General features: G+C 39.5%; 1 protein-coding gene across 1 annotated transcript in view; it reads left to right on the forward strand.

Moving 5' to 3' along the window:
* Nucleotides 1–18,010, forward strand: part of RPF1 (ribosome production factor 1 homolog) — a 1,036,037-nt gene that overhangs the window by 702,792 nt on the left and 315,235 nt on the right. The gene's annotated exons all lie outside the window — the stretch shown is intronic.

An 18,010-nucleotide genomic window follows, 5' to 3' on the forward strand; every position in this document is an offset into this window, starting at 1 on the left:
TTGTTGAAGTAAGCCCTAAGCTTTGTTCATAATTTCTTGTAATGTTTGAAAAATTTTAATTAAAAAATTCTGGGGTTAGGGCTAGAGAGATAACAGAGCAGGTAGGCTGTTTGCCTTGCACACAGCCAACCTGGGTTCAATCTCTGGCATTCCATAAAGGTCCCCTGAGTCTGCCAGGAGTAACCTCTGAGTGCCACTGGGTGGCCCAAATTTAAAAAAAAAATCTCCCTTCCCTTCTCCCTCCCCCGCCCTTTTTTTGGATGCTTTTAGAGATGACCATATTAAGTTGTGCTTGCCATCTAGTTGTGGTGCCAGCAGCCTCCGTCACATTTGCCAAAGATCTCATTCCATTAGTTTCTGTGTTTGCAGAACTCTCTGGGGCTCACTCTTTAATGTTTGTGCATGAAAACAATTAGATACACAGCAGATATTTTTTTCTTTCCTGAAGGAGATAGAAGTTAAAATAATGCTTGTTTGAACCACACTTAATGGAGTTCAGGCTTAATCCTGGCTCTGTGATCAGATATTACTCTGGAGTGCCCAGGAATCAAACTAGGGTTTGCTTCTTGCAAGACAAGTACCTTACCCTTGTATTCTTTCTGGTCCTAGAACAATGGAAGATTGTTTTGTTTGTTTTTTGTTTTCTTTCATCTTTGTTTAAAATCTGGCAGACTAGTCAGTTAAAGGGTATGTCCATTTACATCTGTATTGTTTTGTTCTGTTAATATATAAATGAATATGTAGTAATTTGTTGCCATCTATACCCCATTATTCATTAAATGTATATATAAAATGATTGGCACTAAACCTTGGTGACATTTGTCACCATTCATAGCTATACAACTTTTGCTAGTGATTATAACTTTCATTTACTTTTATAATTGAGGCATCATTATCTACAATGTTAATGTTTATGCATTAGGCACACAATGTCACTGTACCATACCCTTCACCAGAGTGCCTGTATTTTTCCAACATTGTTCCTGGTCTCTGGATTTCCCTACCTTACTTGGCAGATTCAATTCTGTTGACAGTATTTCTGGGTTTGTTTTCATTGGCCACTCTCTATTTTCTTTTGCTTTACTTTCTTATGTGCATAGGAGCCAGATCATGTGATGAAATTTTGAAGACTACTCTCCTAGCAACTCTCAAATATACAGTACAATATTATTGAAATAACATTGACTTATCACACTAATGCAGTATTATTATTAATAATTACATACTGAACATTAACCCCCATATCTGTCTTTTTTTTTTTTTTTAGATTTTTGAGTCACACCTGTTGGTGCTCTGGGGTTATTCCTGGCTCTGCACTCAGAAATCGCTCCTGGCAGGCTCAGGGGGACCATATCGGATGCCAGGATTTGAGCCACTGTACATCCTGGATCAGCTGTGTGCAAGGCAAATGCCCTACTGCTGTGCTATCTCTCTAGCCCCAATCTGTCACATTTTTTAACCAGGAGTTTGTTCCTTCTGATACCTTCATCCTATTCTCCTATGCAGACTTTTTTTAGATTTTTTACAATATATTTTTGTCTTGACAGGAATCAGATTTGAAAAAAAAGATGCAGGCAACTATTTGAAGCATACAATTTTGAGGGCAGCAATAGGATATATACTGCAGGGATGACAAAATAATGTTGAAATCTAGATCTAAAAAATGTAATTGTAAACTAAAGCTGCAGAGCAGTAATTAGTTTTAAAATTGGAACTAGCTAGTTTAAATTCAAAATGATCACATTAGGATCAAACTATTAGTGCAAAAGTAGATTTGTTTTTAATTACTAAATTTTTTTTATTTTTTATATATAAAATCTTTATTTAAGCACTATGATTACAAGCATGATTGTAGTTGGATTTCAGTCATAAACAGAACATCCTCCCTTCACCAGTGCAACATTCCCACCACCAAAGCCCCTGCCCCTCCTTCCCAACCCTTGCCTGTATTTGAGACAGGCATTCTACTTCTCTCTCTCATTAAGATTGTCATGATAGTTATTAGTGTAGTTATTTCCCTAACTGTACCATTCTCTTTGTAGTGAGTTTTTTGTTAGGTTTTTTTTTTTTTTTTTTTTTTTTGTGGTTAGTTTTATATTGTGAGCCGACCTTCCAGCCCTCATCCCTATTGTCACTGGAGATTATTACAATAATGTCCTTATTTTTTTTCTTAAAACCCATAGATGAGTGAGACTATTCTGTGACTATCTTTCTCCCTCTGACTTATTTCACACAGCATAGTAGACTCCATGCACATCCACATATAGGAAAATTTCATGACTTTATTTCTTCTGACAGCTGCATAAAATTCATAGTGTATATGAACCACAGTTTTTTAGTTATTCATCTGTTGAAGGGCATCTGATTGTTTCCAGATTGAAAATAGTGCTATAATGAATATAGGTATGAGGAAGGGATTTTTTTTTGTTTTGTTTTGTTTTTGGGCCACACCGTTTGACGCTCAGGGGTTACTCCTGGCTATGCGCTCAGAAATCGCCCCTGGCTTGGGGGGACCATATGGGACGCCGGGGGATCGAACAGTGGTCCGTCCTACGCTAGAGCTTGCAAGGCAGACACCTTACCTCTAGCGCCACCTTCCCGGCCCCAGGAAGGGATTTTTTAATTGTATTTTTGTGTTCCTAGGGTGTATCCTTAGGAGAGGTATAGCTGGATCATATGAGAGTTCAATTTCCAGTTTTTTGAGGAATCTTCATATTGTTTTCCATAAAGGCTGGACTAGATGGCATTTTCACCAGAAGTGAATAAGAGTTCCTTTTTCTCCACATCCCTACCAGCACTGATTATTCGTGGGCTTTGTGATGTGTGCCAGTCTCTGTGATGTGAGATAATACCTCATTGCTGTTTTGATGATTAGTGATGTGGAGCATTTTTTCATGTGTCTTTTGGCCATTTGTATTTCTCCTTGTATGCTTCTAACCTGGGTTAGAAGTTACTCAGCTCCCCATGTGGTCCTCCAGCACCAACAGGAGAGATTTTGAGCACAGAGCCAGGAGTAAGACTTTAGCATTGCTGGATATGGCCTAAAAAATAATCAAAACCAAAAAACAAAACTCAGATATTTCAGAAGTTAAAGCTTATTGTACAGTTCAAATAGATGATTCTTTGTGTGTTGAGTTACCTGTCTAGTCTCTATCTCTCCTCTCCTCTCCACTCCCCTACCCACCCCACTCCCTCCTCCAGTTTACATAATCCGTTCCTACACTTCTCTGTCCTTCAGAGTGCCTATCACTAGAATCAATCTAAGAGGAACCTGTATTTCATTGCTGAGGTTTATTGCTCTGTAATCTTCTCAAGGCCTCTCTTGGACAGTATCCCAATGGTTCCCAGTTACTCTGAGCTTCCTTTGTTTCTGGCCATGGCCATGTGTATGTGGATCATACTCTTGGGCTCCATACCTTGCATTGATTGGTTATAGGTTGTCCTCCCTGATTGTGCTGGAGAGAGAGAGACTGTTGCCTAGATGGTGATGGACTTTCAACTGTAATGAAAATGTCTTCCTACTGTTGTTGTGCAGAAAAGACTGGCCAGACAGGGGTTTTTCTGAGAAAGGATTTAATAGAGCAACAAGGGTTGGAAGGAGGCAAGGGTCTTATAGCAAAACCGTTGGGAAAATCCAGCCAGCAATCACCATCAACATAACCACCAACAGTATTCCAGCTCTGGTTCTTATACCCCCAGGGAAATTGCTTCTCAATAAGATACAAGAATCTAACTGAGAGGATTCTTTGCTCTTAAAGTGACAGACCATCTCCCCCCTTTTTTTTCCCAAGATACCTCCAAGATTCATCTACAGCTGTCTCCTACCCCCAGCCATCTCATCATCTACTTTCATTAGATACCCTTTCTTTGGACAAGATTTAAGTGATCAATTAGATTAACTGTTCACCTAGTGATCCACCTTTCCATTCCCACTGTATCAAATCTGCTCCTTCCCCTAACCATAACCTCTGCTTGTAGAATATGAAATATGAGTCATTGTTTATCTTTGCCAATTCTAGATCACCATTCCTTGCTCCTAAAAATCCACTACTCTTGAAATACATGGTCTTAAACTTACTCACATCTTGCCTCTGGTTTTGGTATTTCTCTGCCAGTTTTTTATTCCTTCTAGTATCTGCCTGATTATTTCATTCCCCATTTTCTTGTCATCACTAATGGTGATCTTATTAATAACAAATAGATATATCCTATGATCTGGCTCATCATTTTATCTTATCATCCACCCACCTCAGCATCCAATTCCATAGTGATACTTTAGACCGTCAGAACTGATACTGGAAATACTCAGGGCATGTCTACTGTTCTCAATCATTCAGTCCAGCACTCAGATTCTAATGATCCTTTAATCACATCTTCTCCCCTCTATCACCCCCATCTTCCCTTTCTTGCTTTCCTAGTGTATATAGATTTCAAGGATCTTATATAATCATTCCCATGCATGTGTCTCCAACTCTTAAGTTTTTCTTTCCCATTGTCCTACACAACTTACACAACTGACAAACCCTCAACTCTGGTTAAAATTAACTTTAGGGGGCCGGAGAGATAGCATGAAGGGTAAGGCATTTGCCTTACATGCAGAAAGTCAGTTGTTCGAACCCCGGCATCCCATATGGTCCCCTGAGCCTGCCAGGAGCGATTTCTGAGCATAGAGCCAGGAGGAACCCCTGAGCGCTGCCAGGGGTTGTGATCCAAAAACCAAAAAGAAAAAAAAAGAAAAAAAAACTTTAGAAAATACTTTACATTGGTAATTGGGTGGCTTAATGTGGCCATATCAAAAGGAAAAAAGAAAACAAACAGGACAAACCTCAGATGAATCCCTCAGTGCTATCAAATAACTCCACTAAATATCTTCTTAAATATAATTTCACAGAATACCTATTCATTCATCTCTTTCTCAAATTTGTGAAAGTTGAGAACTTTCAACCCATCCTATTCTTGTCTTTTTTGTCATTTTATTTACTTTTTGTTTTTATTTTGATTTTTGTCCACACCAGCAGTGCTCAGAGCTTCCTTCTGACTCCTGAAAGGGCTTGGGGGTCTACATGGGGGTATGGTGATCAAACCTGTACTACCTCAGGCAAGCATCTTACCTGCTGTACTTCAGCACCAACCCTTTCTACTCTTGTTTTTATTTTGTAAGGGGGGTGGTAGGACTCACACTCAGTGGTGCTCAGGGCTTACTCCTGACTCTACTCAGAGATCACTCCTAATGGGATCAGGGAATCATATGGGGTACCAGGGATCAAACCTGAGTCAGCCTCATGCAAAGCAATTAGATCCTCATGTTCTGTTGATTCTGCTCCACCAATCTATTCTATTCTTAAGTGATAAGAAAACTGATGTCTTATTGTTACACCGATATGATAAAAACACTCAAAAAAGGCCAGCGAGGTCATTCAAAAAGTCAAGCACTTGCTTTTGGCTCATCCTATTTGATTCCCTAGCAACACTTATATCCCAGAGAATGCTGCCAGGGTTTAATCTGGAGTAGCCACTGAATACAGCTGGGTGTGACCTCCAAACAAGCAAACAAACAAAATACTCAAGGTGAGACTTCCATTATATGAATTCTGGTAGTCTGCCTCCCCTAACCCAACTTCATTTCTTCTACCAACTCAAATCTCTGACCTCTTCTACCTGTTCTCATTGACTTCTTTATTCCCAAGGAAACAATCACACAGCTTTTTGCACATACCACATCACTCTTGCCTCAGGATCTTTACTCTGCTCTTCCCTCCCCTCAGATGATTTCTGAATTACTCATTCCCTCACTCCTCCCTCCAGATCTCATCTTAAAAGTTCCCTTTACAGAGAGAGAGAAAGCAAGAGAGCTCTGTCTAAAACAATAATAATGCAATAAAATGAGATGACTCAATGGAACTCCAGATTCAATCCCTGAATAGCCTGCTCTCCTCTCTCTCTCTCTCTCTCTCTCTCTCTCTCTCTCTCTCTCTCTCTCTCTCTCTCTCTCTCTCTCTCTCTCTCTCTCTCTCTCTCTCTCTCTCTCTCTCTCTCTCTCCAAACAGAGAGTCTCTGATCACCAGCTCTTTTTTCTCCTTTTGTTGTTATGACTGGATATTAAGTACACTTCATTGTGATATTATGATATCTGCATACACTTGGTGCAGTGCATCAGGGGTTGCACACCAGACAACTTTGTATGTCTGGTCATACATAAGTTGTCTATGGTGCTCCCACTTTTGATAGAGGTGGTTGGAAGGAAATGCACATTTTATATATAGAGTTCACATAAAACTAGATATGCTGCAGCCAGAAATGCTTACAGAACTGCAGACACAATCAACAGAGCTACCAGGATATATTCTAAGCATGTGGCGGCTCTAGGGATTGAACTTAAGACCTAACAGGGAAGGAACTTTGAGAACTATATAAAACTATGGGTGATACAACTTAAAATTTTCTTTAGCCTGAGCACAGGGTCAGGAATAAACTTTGAGCACAGCTGTATGTGTATATAAAATATTTTATAAAGGCATTTTAATTGTTTATAAATCGATATTTATTATCAATAAATGTATGACTTGTATACTAGTTTATATATCTATAGATCCATGGTCATACAAAATAATTCAAGAATAAAATGGCTTTGAAGGTAAAAGTTTTAAGAAGCTCTAGTGTATGAAACTGAGCTATTCACCCAAAGGTCCTAAAAGAAAACCTTTTTGTTTGTTTTGTTTTGTTTTCATTTCTTTTTGGATCACAGCTGGCAATGCTCAGGGCATGCTCCTGGCTCTGAACTCAGGTTTCACATCTGTGTTGTGAGGAATATAGCCCAGGTCTGCCATGTGCAAGGCAAGTGCCCTGCCCTCTGTATTATTTGTGTTGGACCCTTAAAGAAACATACTTTTCAGGGTTAAAGATAAGGAAATCAAAGTGATAAAAGATTTAACTTTTTGGTATATTTGGGATAATACAAATAAATTACACCATGAAGTTAAGATAATTTCTTTGCTTTGAAGAAGTTCTGCCTGAAATAACCCTTTTGTTATTTGTTTGTTTGCAATATCAAGTATCAAATCCAGGACCTCACACATGCAAGGCAAGTGCTATGCCTCTGAGTTACACCTCTGCCTCTGAGTAATCACATGGGAAGATAATAATTAGAAAAGAAATTCTTTTTTCCAAGAAATGCTTTCTTCTAGGCTGGAGTGATAGCATACTGGGTAAGGAATTTGCCTAGCATGCAGCAGATCCAGGTTCAATCCTGTGAGCCTTCCAGGAGTGAGCCTTCCAGGAGTGATATCTGAGCACAGAAACAGGAGTAATCCCTGAGCACTGCCAGGTGTGGTCCAAAAACCAAAGAAAAAGAGAAAAAAGAAAGAAAATAAAAGAAGTGTTTCTTTTATCATACTTATCTGGAAGGCTGGATCCTGTGTTCTTCTTTCCATCTATGGGCCATACATGGACTCATTTCTTGAATCTGGACACAAGTCACATTACTGTTCACCAATAGACCTTCCCATTTCTATTTTTTTTTCTTTTAAGCCAGTCAAATTGAGCAGTGGGGGAGTTATATACCAACTGTTGTGATACTAACATTAATAAGTTCTGATAAACCACTGCCATTGGACCAGTCATCATTTCTATTCAATATTCATCAAGGAGTTAATAAAATTCTTTCTCACACTAATACTGAATTTAAGGTGAGTCTTATTACCACCATCCCCTTTTTTTTTACTCACCAGGCTAAACAAAAATAACAATCAATGAAAATGGCAGAGGAAAGTGGTCATTTTGAAGGTGTTGGAGTGCTAGAAGGTGATAAAGTGTAATGCATAAAACCCTATCTGTAAGAGTACTGTAAATCACAGTGTCTAAAAGAAAGGAAATGGGCCAGAGCAATAGCACAGTGGTAGGGTGTTTGCCTTGCACGTGGCTGAACAATGAATGGATCCTGGTTCGATTTCTGGCATTCCATATGGTCCACTGAGCCTGCCAGGAGTGATTTCTGAGCACAGAACCAGGAGTAATCCCTGAGTGCCGCTGGATGTGACCCAAAATAAATAAATAAATAAATAAATAAATAAATAAATAAATAAATAAATAAATAAATAAAAGAAAAACTAAAAGAAAGGAAATAAGGTGTCTGGCATAAAGGCAAGCTGGGAAATGCATGGAGGGTGGAAGTGAAAGGGGACATTGGTGGAGGGAAATGAACACTGATAAAGGGTTTGGTGTTTAGGTACTAATGCCTAAAATTCAATCATTAACTTTGTAAATCACGGTGCCTCAATAAAAAACAAACCAACTTAAAAAATTAAGAAGCTCAAAGTGCCAGATATATATACATATATATGTATACACACACACACACACACACACACACACACATATATTTAGTCATGTCAGCAGTGCTCAGGGCTTGCTCCTGACTCTGTGCTCAGGGATTAATCCTGGTTGGGCTCATGAGGTCTTATAGGGAACCAGGATCTAATCTAGGTTAGCTGCATGCAAGGCAAGAGCCCTACCTGCTGTAATATCTCCAGCCCCAGAATATGTTTTGCATAAGGAGTCCTTGGCAAGATTCCCAGCACTGAATGACTGCATGGCCTACACACATGGCCTACAAACAAAAACCCAAACAAGCACAAAAGATGAGGTCTGCAGGGTGTGACCCAAAAACCAAAATAAATAAATAAATAAAAGAACAGCTTGAAAGTTATTGCTTTAACAATCGTTTTGAAAAATGCTTGCTTTCGGGCCCGGAGAGATAGCACTGTGGCGTTTGCCTTGCAAGCAGCCAATCCAGGACCAAAGGTGGTTGGTTCGAATCCCAGTGTCCCATATGGTCCCCCGTGCCTGCCAGGCACTATTTCTGAGCAGACAGCCAGGAGTCGCCCCTGAGCAACGCCGGGTGTGGCCCAAAAACCAAAAAAAAAAAAAAAAAGAAAGAAAAATGCTTGCTTTCGCAAACCACATCCCATATTCAACAAGTAAATGTAAATTGCTTGTTTGTTTTGGGGGCACATCCAACAGTACTCAGAGATTATGCTTACTCCCACTCAGGACTGACTCCTGGTGGAGTTTAGGAGACCATTTGGGATGCTGAAAATGAAACCCACGTTCGCCAAGTGCAAGTCAATTGCCTTACCCACTGTGCTATCTTTCCACCCCATAAGTGGCTTCTTAATTAAGTTACTGTGATGATCCTTGGAGGCTCCCAATAAAAACTTAGTCATTTCTCTTTTAAAAAATAAGGGGCCGGGCGGTGGCGCTGGAGGTAAGGTGCCTGCCTTACCTGCGCTAGCCTAGGAGACGGACCGCGGTTCGATCCCCCGGCGTCCCATATGGTCCCCCAAGCCAGGAGCGACTTCTGAGCGCATAGCCAGGAGTAACCCCTGAGCGTTACCGGGTGTGGCCCGAAAACCAAAAAAAAAAAAAAAATATTATAGAGGCACTTCATGCAAAGACACATTTCTGTCATGTATCTACATTAGAGGGTCAGGATCTGCCTATGAGAATTCCAGACTCAGGAGAACAAACAGAGAACTATATGATTGTATAGCAGAAAAAAAAAATAAAATGACTGATCAGCTGGTGAAAAACAGCAAAGAACTGTACTCGTCTTGTTTCCTGTTCCTCTTTGAAGTCTTCAGTTAAGTGAATTCCATGCTTTTATATACAGTATACTATAGACTAACTCTGGGTCAGTTGTGCAGATACATGTATTGGTTGCTAGTGTTTGACCTCTGACCTACAGGACATGGAAAATAAAGTTTCCATATGCCAGAGAGATAGTGCAGGAGTTAAGGAACTTGCCTTGCATGTAGCCAAACATTTCAAATCCTAACACCACATATGGTCTACTAAGCACCATTAGGAGTGACCCCCTAAGTACAGAGCCAGTAGTAGGTGTGGCCCCAAAACAAAGAACAATATTATTTCCTGAAAAAAAAATTAGTTTCCGGGGCCGGAGAGATAGCATGGAGGTAAGGCATTTGCCTTTCATGCAGGAGGTCATCGGTTCAAATCCCAGCGTCCCATATGGTCCCCCGGTGCCTGCCAGGAGCAATTTCTGAGCGTGGAGCCAGGAATAACCCCTGAGCGCTGCCGGGTGTGACCCAAAAACCAAAAAAAAAAAAAAAAAAAAAAAAAAAAATTAGTTTCCTTTATTCCACCAATTATAATGTTAAATAATTTACACTCAGTCCCATGCCCAAGAAACCAAATGACTTTAGGAACAAGCATAGTATATCCTTTTTACATTTTGGGGAGGGGTCACAATCAGTGGCGTTCAGGGGTTACTCCTAGCTCTGTGCTTAGAAATCACTCCTGGCAGGCACGGGGGACCATATGGGATGCAGGGATTCGAACCACAGTCTGTCCTGGATCGGCTGCATGCAAGGCAAACACCCTATCTGTGCTATCTCTCTGGCCCCATCCTTTCAAATATTTTATTAAACATTTTCATCTCAGTACCAACATGTACCTCATAGATTCTAGAAATGGTGAAGAGCTATTACAAAAGTCTTTGGGAATAAGGAAAATAGATCTCTTAATAACTACCTTTAGAGGAGATGATTGAGATGCAGAAAGAGAAAATCACATATAATGAATATTCAGACCTGAGGAAGAGACATGCCCAGTTCCCATAGTTCTAATACAAAGTCCTTTGCTTCTTGTTTGGTTTTATCTTGCAATGCTGGGTGGGGGCATACCATGAGGTCTTGGAGATGGGAACTGGGTCTCTGGCAGGTAACAAATGTGCTTCAGTCCTTTGAGCTCTTTTTCCAGTCCAGGGACCTCAAAGCCTTATATTTCTTTTGTAGGCGTGAGATCTACCAAGTGGTATTCGGGAGGCCCAGGGTTCCTGAGGATGCAAGGCTGGGGATGACTAGAGTCGCTTGTAGTTTACACTGGCAATGCTCAAGTGGCTGTTTATTGTGGGATTAAAGATGAGATGAGTGAATGCCCTTCAGGAACCTTAAGCCATACAGTCTCTCTGTCCCATTTTCTAAAGTATCAATAAATAAATAAAGGAGGGCCATAATCATAGCACAACGGCAGGGCATTTGTCTTCCATGCAACCAACACAGAAACTGATTCTGGTTTGAATCCTGGCATCCCATATGGTCCCCAGAGCCTGCCAGAGGCGATTTCTGAGTGCAGAACCTTAGTAACCCCTGAGCGCCACCAGGTGTGGCCCAAAAAATCAAAATAAATAAATAAATAAATAAATAAATAATACATAAATAAATAAATAATAAATAAAAAGCATCAATAAAACTGATGCTTTCTCTAAAAAAATCATAGGTAACTCACAAATATAGAATACAGGAAACATACTTTATAAATTTTCTTAAAATTTCTCATTGTTTTCTCCTATCCACACCCCCACTCTCACATACACACACACACACAGACACACACACACACACAGCTTTTAAAGTAGAATTCAATGGTTTCTCAATATTTTGACAGCATCATTAGTAGAATTAAAATAATATATTAGCAATACTGAACAATTATCCTAGAGTATGATGTTTTATTTTAAACATAACTGTGGTATTTACTAGTGTGTTTGATCTAACATGTCTGAAGCAAAAATGAAAAATGTGTTTTGCAAGACATTACCCAAGAGAAGTTGCCCCTCCTATTAGGATTTTGGTGAAATGACATTGAAAATAAAATTTTTTCCTGAAATACAGTTCAGGAATCTGAAGACTTCATTCTTACTATGCTCTCCAATTGACAATCTCATAATTTCATAATTGCATACCCAGGGATTGTTTAAATAAATGGGGAACAAAGCTCTTAAACAAAGTTCAATGCACAGATTCCAAGATTGCCTGAAGGTATGACTAGTTTTATAACTCTGTTTACCACAAGAATAAATTAAATAAATACATATTTAATATATGAATCACAGTTATTTGGTCTACGTACTACCAATAGGCAGAGACCAGAAAATTCTTTCTCTGATAGAAATTTTCCTGATAGAAAAGGGGCCAGGACAATAGTACAGCAGGTACGGCGCTTGCCATGCATATAGCAGGACCTAGTTCAAGCTCCAGCACATCATATAGTCCCCTAAGCCCACCAGGACTGATCTCTGAATGTAAAGCCAGAAAGTTTTTGAGCTCAAAATTTAAGCACCTTCAGATGTGGTCCAAAAGTACAAGAAAAAGAGACAGAAAGATAGACATAAAAAGAAAAGAGAGAAAAAAGAAACTGCTAGTGGAAGGCCAGGGAGAGTTCAAAGGTGTAGAGTTGCATGTTGCAGCTTCATAAGATCTCCCAAGCACAGCTGGGAGCAACCCCCCTAAATATAAAGCCAGAAATGCCCCCCAAGTACTCTTGAAAGTGACCCAAAACAAAAAGCCATCATTAATGAAAACTTAGCATATACCCACAAATCCAAATAATTCCTTCTAGAATGTAGTTAGTCATTACAAGTACAGCAGCAAAATATCTGTAAAGCACAAAAATAAACTAAGATTTGTATGTTCTGCATTTTCTATCTTTTGATTATGGAGCATAATTAACTTGTTTAATGTCACAAAGTGTTTGAAAGATTCCAAAAGTAAATAGTAGTAGTTGGCTGGAGAGAAAATAAATTAATTCTCTCTATTTCTTTCTATCTCTCTATATCTATCTCTGTCTCACTAGTTTGAGGTCACATCTATCTGGTGGTGCTCAGGGAATACTCCTGACTTGGTGCTCAATTCCAGCTGCCGTGGAGGGATTGTGTGGTCCTAGAGGTGAAACCCAGGGCTCCCACATAGAAAGCATGCACTTTGACCTTTGGATCATCTTCCCAATCCCTTCCATTATCTTTTGCCTTTTATATGTGTGTGTGTGTGTGTGTGTGTGTGTGTGTGTGTGTGTGTGTGTGTGTGTGTGTGTGGTTTTTTTGGGTCACACCCAGCAGTGCTCAGGGGAAACTCCTGGCTCCCTGCTCAGAAATTGCTCCTGGCAGGCATGGGGGACTATATGGGAAACCGGATTAGAACTGATGACCTTCTGCATGAAAGGCAAACGCCTTACCTCCATGCTATCTCTCCAGCCCCAATCTTTTGTCCTATTTTCTTCTAACCTAAATTGGCATTAGAGCTTACAAAAAAATAAAATTCCAAGATGCCTCCTATTTCCCTCAGTTAGAAAGGAACTCCTTTTCTTTTTCTTTTTTTTTTTTTGTTTGTTTTTTTTGTTTGTTTGTTTTTTGGGCCACACCCGGCGTTGCTCAGGGGTTACTCCTGGTTGTCTGCTCAGAAATAGCTCCTGGCAGGCACAGGGGACCATATGGGACACCGGGATTCGAACCCTTTGGTCCTGGATCAGCTGCTTGCAAGGCAAACACCACTGTGCTATCTCTCCGGCCCCAAGAAAGGAACTCCTAAAGTTCAGAACATGTTCAAATAATCATGGATTTTCCTTTCTCTGCTCTCTTCTACTCCCAACTCCCAAACCTTCCTATGGTGTCAATGGTGAATATCATAATTGGTGTCTACAGAAAACAGCAATAAGGAATACTTCCCAAAGTGGGTAATATAACCCTTAGAAGGTCCCTGGAATGATGTAGGAAGGCAGTAGTATCACTGAGTAACTTTATTTTTTACCCTAAAATGGGGTAGTAGGCCAAATAAATTTGTGAACCTCTGCTCTATGGATTGGAACTTTTTTCTCTGAATGGTGAAGTAAATCTTCATTGAGAAAAATGTTCATCTTTCCATCCTCTTTCTATCCTTCTGTTGCTTGGTTCTTGATAAAAACTGAGTCATAAATTTGTATAGAAGGGACACACAGAGAGTACAGTGGGGAGAGGCACCTGCCTTGCAATTACTCAACCCAAATTCAGTCCCCAGGCACAACCAGGAGTTAATTCTGTGACCCTAAAGCAAAGTCAGAAATAACCCCTAATAATGTAAGGTGTGGCCCAAATCATCTCTTTCTTGCCCCAAAACAAAATAAAAAACAGAATGTATGAAAAAGTCAAGTAACTAAAACCTCAACCAGACAATCTAAGGCCCCAAAATAGAAATATCTAGGAACTGAAAAGAACTTGAGGAATTATGCCATAGACCAGATGTGGTCCAAAAGTTCATGTGTTGACATTTTTTCAAAGAAAAAACACAGATGGCTAAAAAGCACATGAAAAAATGTTCTATATCACTAATAATAAAAACAATAAGGAGTTAATATCTCACGCCACTTCACAAAGACAAGAACTATCAGTGGTGGTGGGGATGTGGGGAGAAAGAAGCTTTCATACAGTACTGGTGGGAATACCAACTATTCCAGCCTTTTTGGAAAATAGTATTCCTCAAAAAACTAGAAATTGAGCTTTCATATAATCCACTCCTAGGGATATACCCTAGTAACACAAAAGCACCATGCGGAAAACCCCTATGCATTCCAATGTTTATCACAGCACTATTTGCAATAGCCAGAATCTGGAAACAACCCAAGTGCCCAAGAATAAGTGAGTGGCTAAAGAAATTGTGGTACATTTACACAGTGGAAGTCTACACATCTGTTCGGAAGAGTGAAGTTATGAACTTCTGTTATACATGATGAATATGGAGATTATGCTAAGTGAAATGAGTCAGAGGGAAGGATATAGGCATAAAATGATTTCACTCATCTATAGTATATAATAGAAATAAAAGATAGTATAATAATAATATCCAGAGATAATAGAGAAGAAGGCCAGGAGGACCAGTTCATGGTAAGAAGCTTGTCACAAAGTGCAGTTAAGGTAAAGAAAGATCCACTATAACAATGAGAGTTGTCTGGACAAGTAGTGGGTGTTGAAAGGGGGTAAAGTGACATGCATAGTATCCCTTCATTAACAATAGTGCAAACTACAGTCTCAAAAAGAAAAGAGAGAGAAAAGTAAACTGCCTGCTTCAGAAGTAGGTGTAGGGTGAGTAGGAAGGAAACTGGGGACATTGGTGGCAGAAAATGTGTACTGCTGAAGAGTATAATATGCATTCTATTATTGAAACTCAATCATGAACAATTTTATAACCACAGTGCTTAAATAAAGTAATTATAAAAAATCATGAGATGAACCATAACCCCAATATCATGGTCATAGAGCCTTTGGTAGCATCTAGGTTCATAAATCTGGGGCTCTTAAAATCATATTTATTTTCTTATAAAGGGGAACTCAGGGGACAGAGTGATAATACAGTGGGTAGGGCATTTGCCTTGCATGTAGCCCATCTAGGTTTAATTCCCAGCATCACTGAGGCCCTTCAAGAGAGATCCCTGAACCCAGAGCCAGGAGTAAGCCCTGAGCACGCAAGACATCTGGATTCAATTCCCAGTACTGGATTCAGTTCCCTGAACACCATCAGAAATAACCCCAAAACACTGAGTAGAGCCCTAAAATACATAAAATTAAAAAATAAAGACCCCAAAAGAAGTGCCTATGTTTTCCACCATGTAAAAGGGTTTAAGGTTAAGAAACAAAAGTCATTCTGAACAATCAAGTGGTCCCACATCACATACCATATCTGCTCATATCACAGTCTTAGATTTCCATGCTTAAAATAAACTACAATATAGGAGTATGCTATTTAACAGCCCCTCCCTCCAGTCTATAATATTCTTATAATAATTTAAACAGACTGAGACAGGTTTCTTATATGCCTGGACTCACCACTGAGCTATGCAGCTTGGAACTACCCCTAATTAGCAAACCAGAAACTCTGAGAATTATACTAATAGGTACATCATCAGTCATGTCCCATAATCAACAGGGAAACTACTGGTAGTAGTCAGAGTTCAAATGACTTACAAAAGACTTAGACTGAGCTTACATTGATTAGTATCAGAGCACACAGAATGTAGGTTGAAGCTTGCAGCTTTACTCTAGCCATATCAGCTGTCTGCTAAAAAAAAAAAAATTAACATTCTTGGGCCCGAGCGAGGGTGCAGAGGTAGGGCATTTGCCTTGCACACAGCAGACCCAGGACGGATCGTAGTTCGATCCCCTAGCATCTCATATGGTCCCTCGATCCAGGAGCGAACTTCTGAGCACATAGCCAGGAGTAACCCCTGAGCATCACCGGATATAATAAAAAAAAGCAAAAAATTAACATTCTCTATATGAGAATACCTATTTTTCATATACCTAATATTTCATATATTTCAAATACCTAATATTTCATAATATTAAATATTAAATATGTCCAGGATATAATTCAAAATTACTAGAGGTTAGGCCTGGAAATTTAGAGAAGTGTATAATCATTAGTTCAGATCCTTGGTGTTTCCGCTCAACCAGATAGCCCTATTGTCTGTGATCCCCTGCACCACCAAAAAGTAAATAAATCAAATTGAAGTTACTAAGGCTACAACAATCTTTATGATTCTACTGTAACTTAAAGTATTTTCTCCTGGAACCAGGTAGTACAGTTGATAGAGCTCTTGTCTTGCACACAACTAACCTGAGTTCAATCTCTGTCACCCCATATGGTCACCTGAGCAGGCCAATTCCCCTCCTCCAAAAACAAATATTTGACTAGCAATTGCAAAGCCATACACCAAATTTTGATGCTTTTCACAGCTCAGCTGTTATTAATCTCAGGCAGAAATACAGAGAAGATGACTTAGAGATTTGGAAGTACCCAGTATAAATACTAAGTCTTGAACTTATTTCCTGGTGTTGACATGATCCTGAATGACCTGTAAACTGGGGACCCAGCAGCAGAGGTGGGATGAGGGATGATATATATCTGAATAATACAAATAGTTTCATGGACTGAAGAGGTAAGTGGAGCACATGTTTTCTTATTAGTTTGTTTGTTTGTCTGTCTGTTTGTTTTGCTTGACACATAGAGTTCAATCTCTGGCACCACAAACATGTTCCTGGAGTACCAAGTGTAGTCCTGATGACTCCTCAGGTCCTAAAGGAGGCCTCTATTAGAACAAATGAATAGGGATACAAAGCAGAAGGAAAAATGTTAAATTTGAATCTGGAAAGATAATCAAAAGCTGCCAACGCCAATGTGACACAGATGCTGGAATTCTGACAAAAGTCTTTAAAGCAGCTGTTATATAAATGCTACAACAATTGCAAGTGGAAAACTAGAAACTAAGTAGAAAGTAGAAAGAAGAACCAACTGGAAAGTTGGAAAACTCGGAGACCAAAATAAAGCAGTGGCAAAAGTGGTAGGGCATTTGCCTTGTACACACTAACCTAGGATGAACTTCGATTAGATCCCAGCTTTCCATATGGTCCCCCAAGCCAAATGCGATTTCTAAGCATACAGCCAGGTGTAATCCTTGAGTGTCACCAGGTGTGGTCCAAGAAAAGGCAAGCAAAAAAAAAAAAAAAAGACAATATTTCACCTGATAGTTTTTAAAAAATGGAAAAACAACAACAACAACAAATAATTAGTGGCCTTATAGATGTGTCAACAAAAATTTGCAATCTGAACAACAGACTTAAAATAATGACTAGATGCAGGAATCTGAGCTCTAGTAATAAAATTGGTGACCTTCATGGTAAACAAGGTCCCAAAGTTAAAGAATGTAATACTGAAGAGATATTCAACAATGAAGAAATATAGCATGGTGGATAAGACACTTGCCTTACATTTTCCAGCCTGAGTTTGACTGCCAGATCACATATGATTCTTGAACTTAGTCAAAAACAAAAGCAAACAAACAAAAAACACAAAAGAAAACCAACTGCTGAGATTTGATAAAAGAAACATTGATATTTAAGAAATGTATTGGGGCCGGGCGGTGGTGCTAAAGGTAAGGTGCCTGCCTTGCCTGCGCTAGCCTTGGACGGACCGCGGTTCGATCCCTGGTGTCCCATATGGTCCCCCAAGCCAGGAGCAACTTCTGAGCACATAGCCAGGAGTAACCCCTGAGCATTACCGGGTGTGGCCCAAAAACCAAAAAAAAAAAAAAAAAAAAAAAAAAAAGAAATGTATTGAGTTTTAAACAAGAAGAAGCCAACGAATGTTATACTCAGATTTCATAATTAACTCCTGAAAGTTACACCGAA

This window comes from Suncus etruscus, chromosome 4, assembly GCF_024139225.1.
Source record: "Suncus etruscus isolate mSunEtr1 chromosome 4, mSunEtr1.pri.cur, whole genome shotgun sequence".
NCBI lineage: Eukaryota > Metazoa > Chordata > Mammalia > Eulipotyphla > Soricidae > Suncus > Suncus etruscus.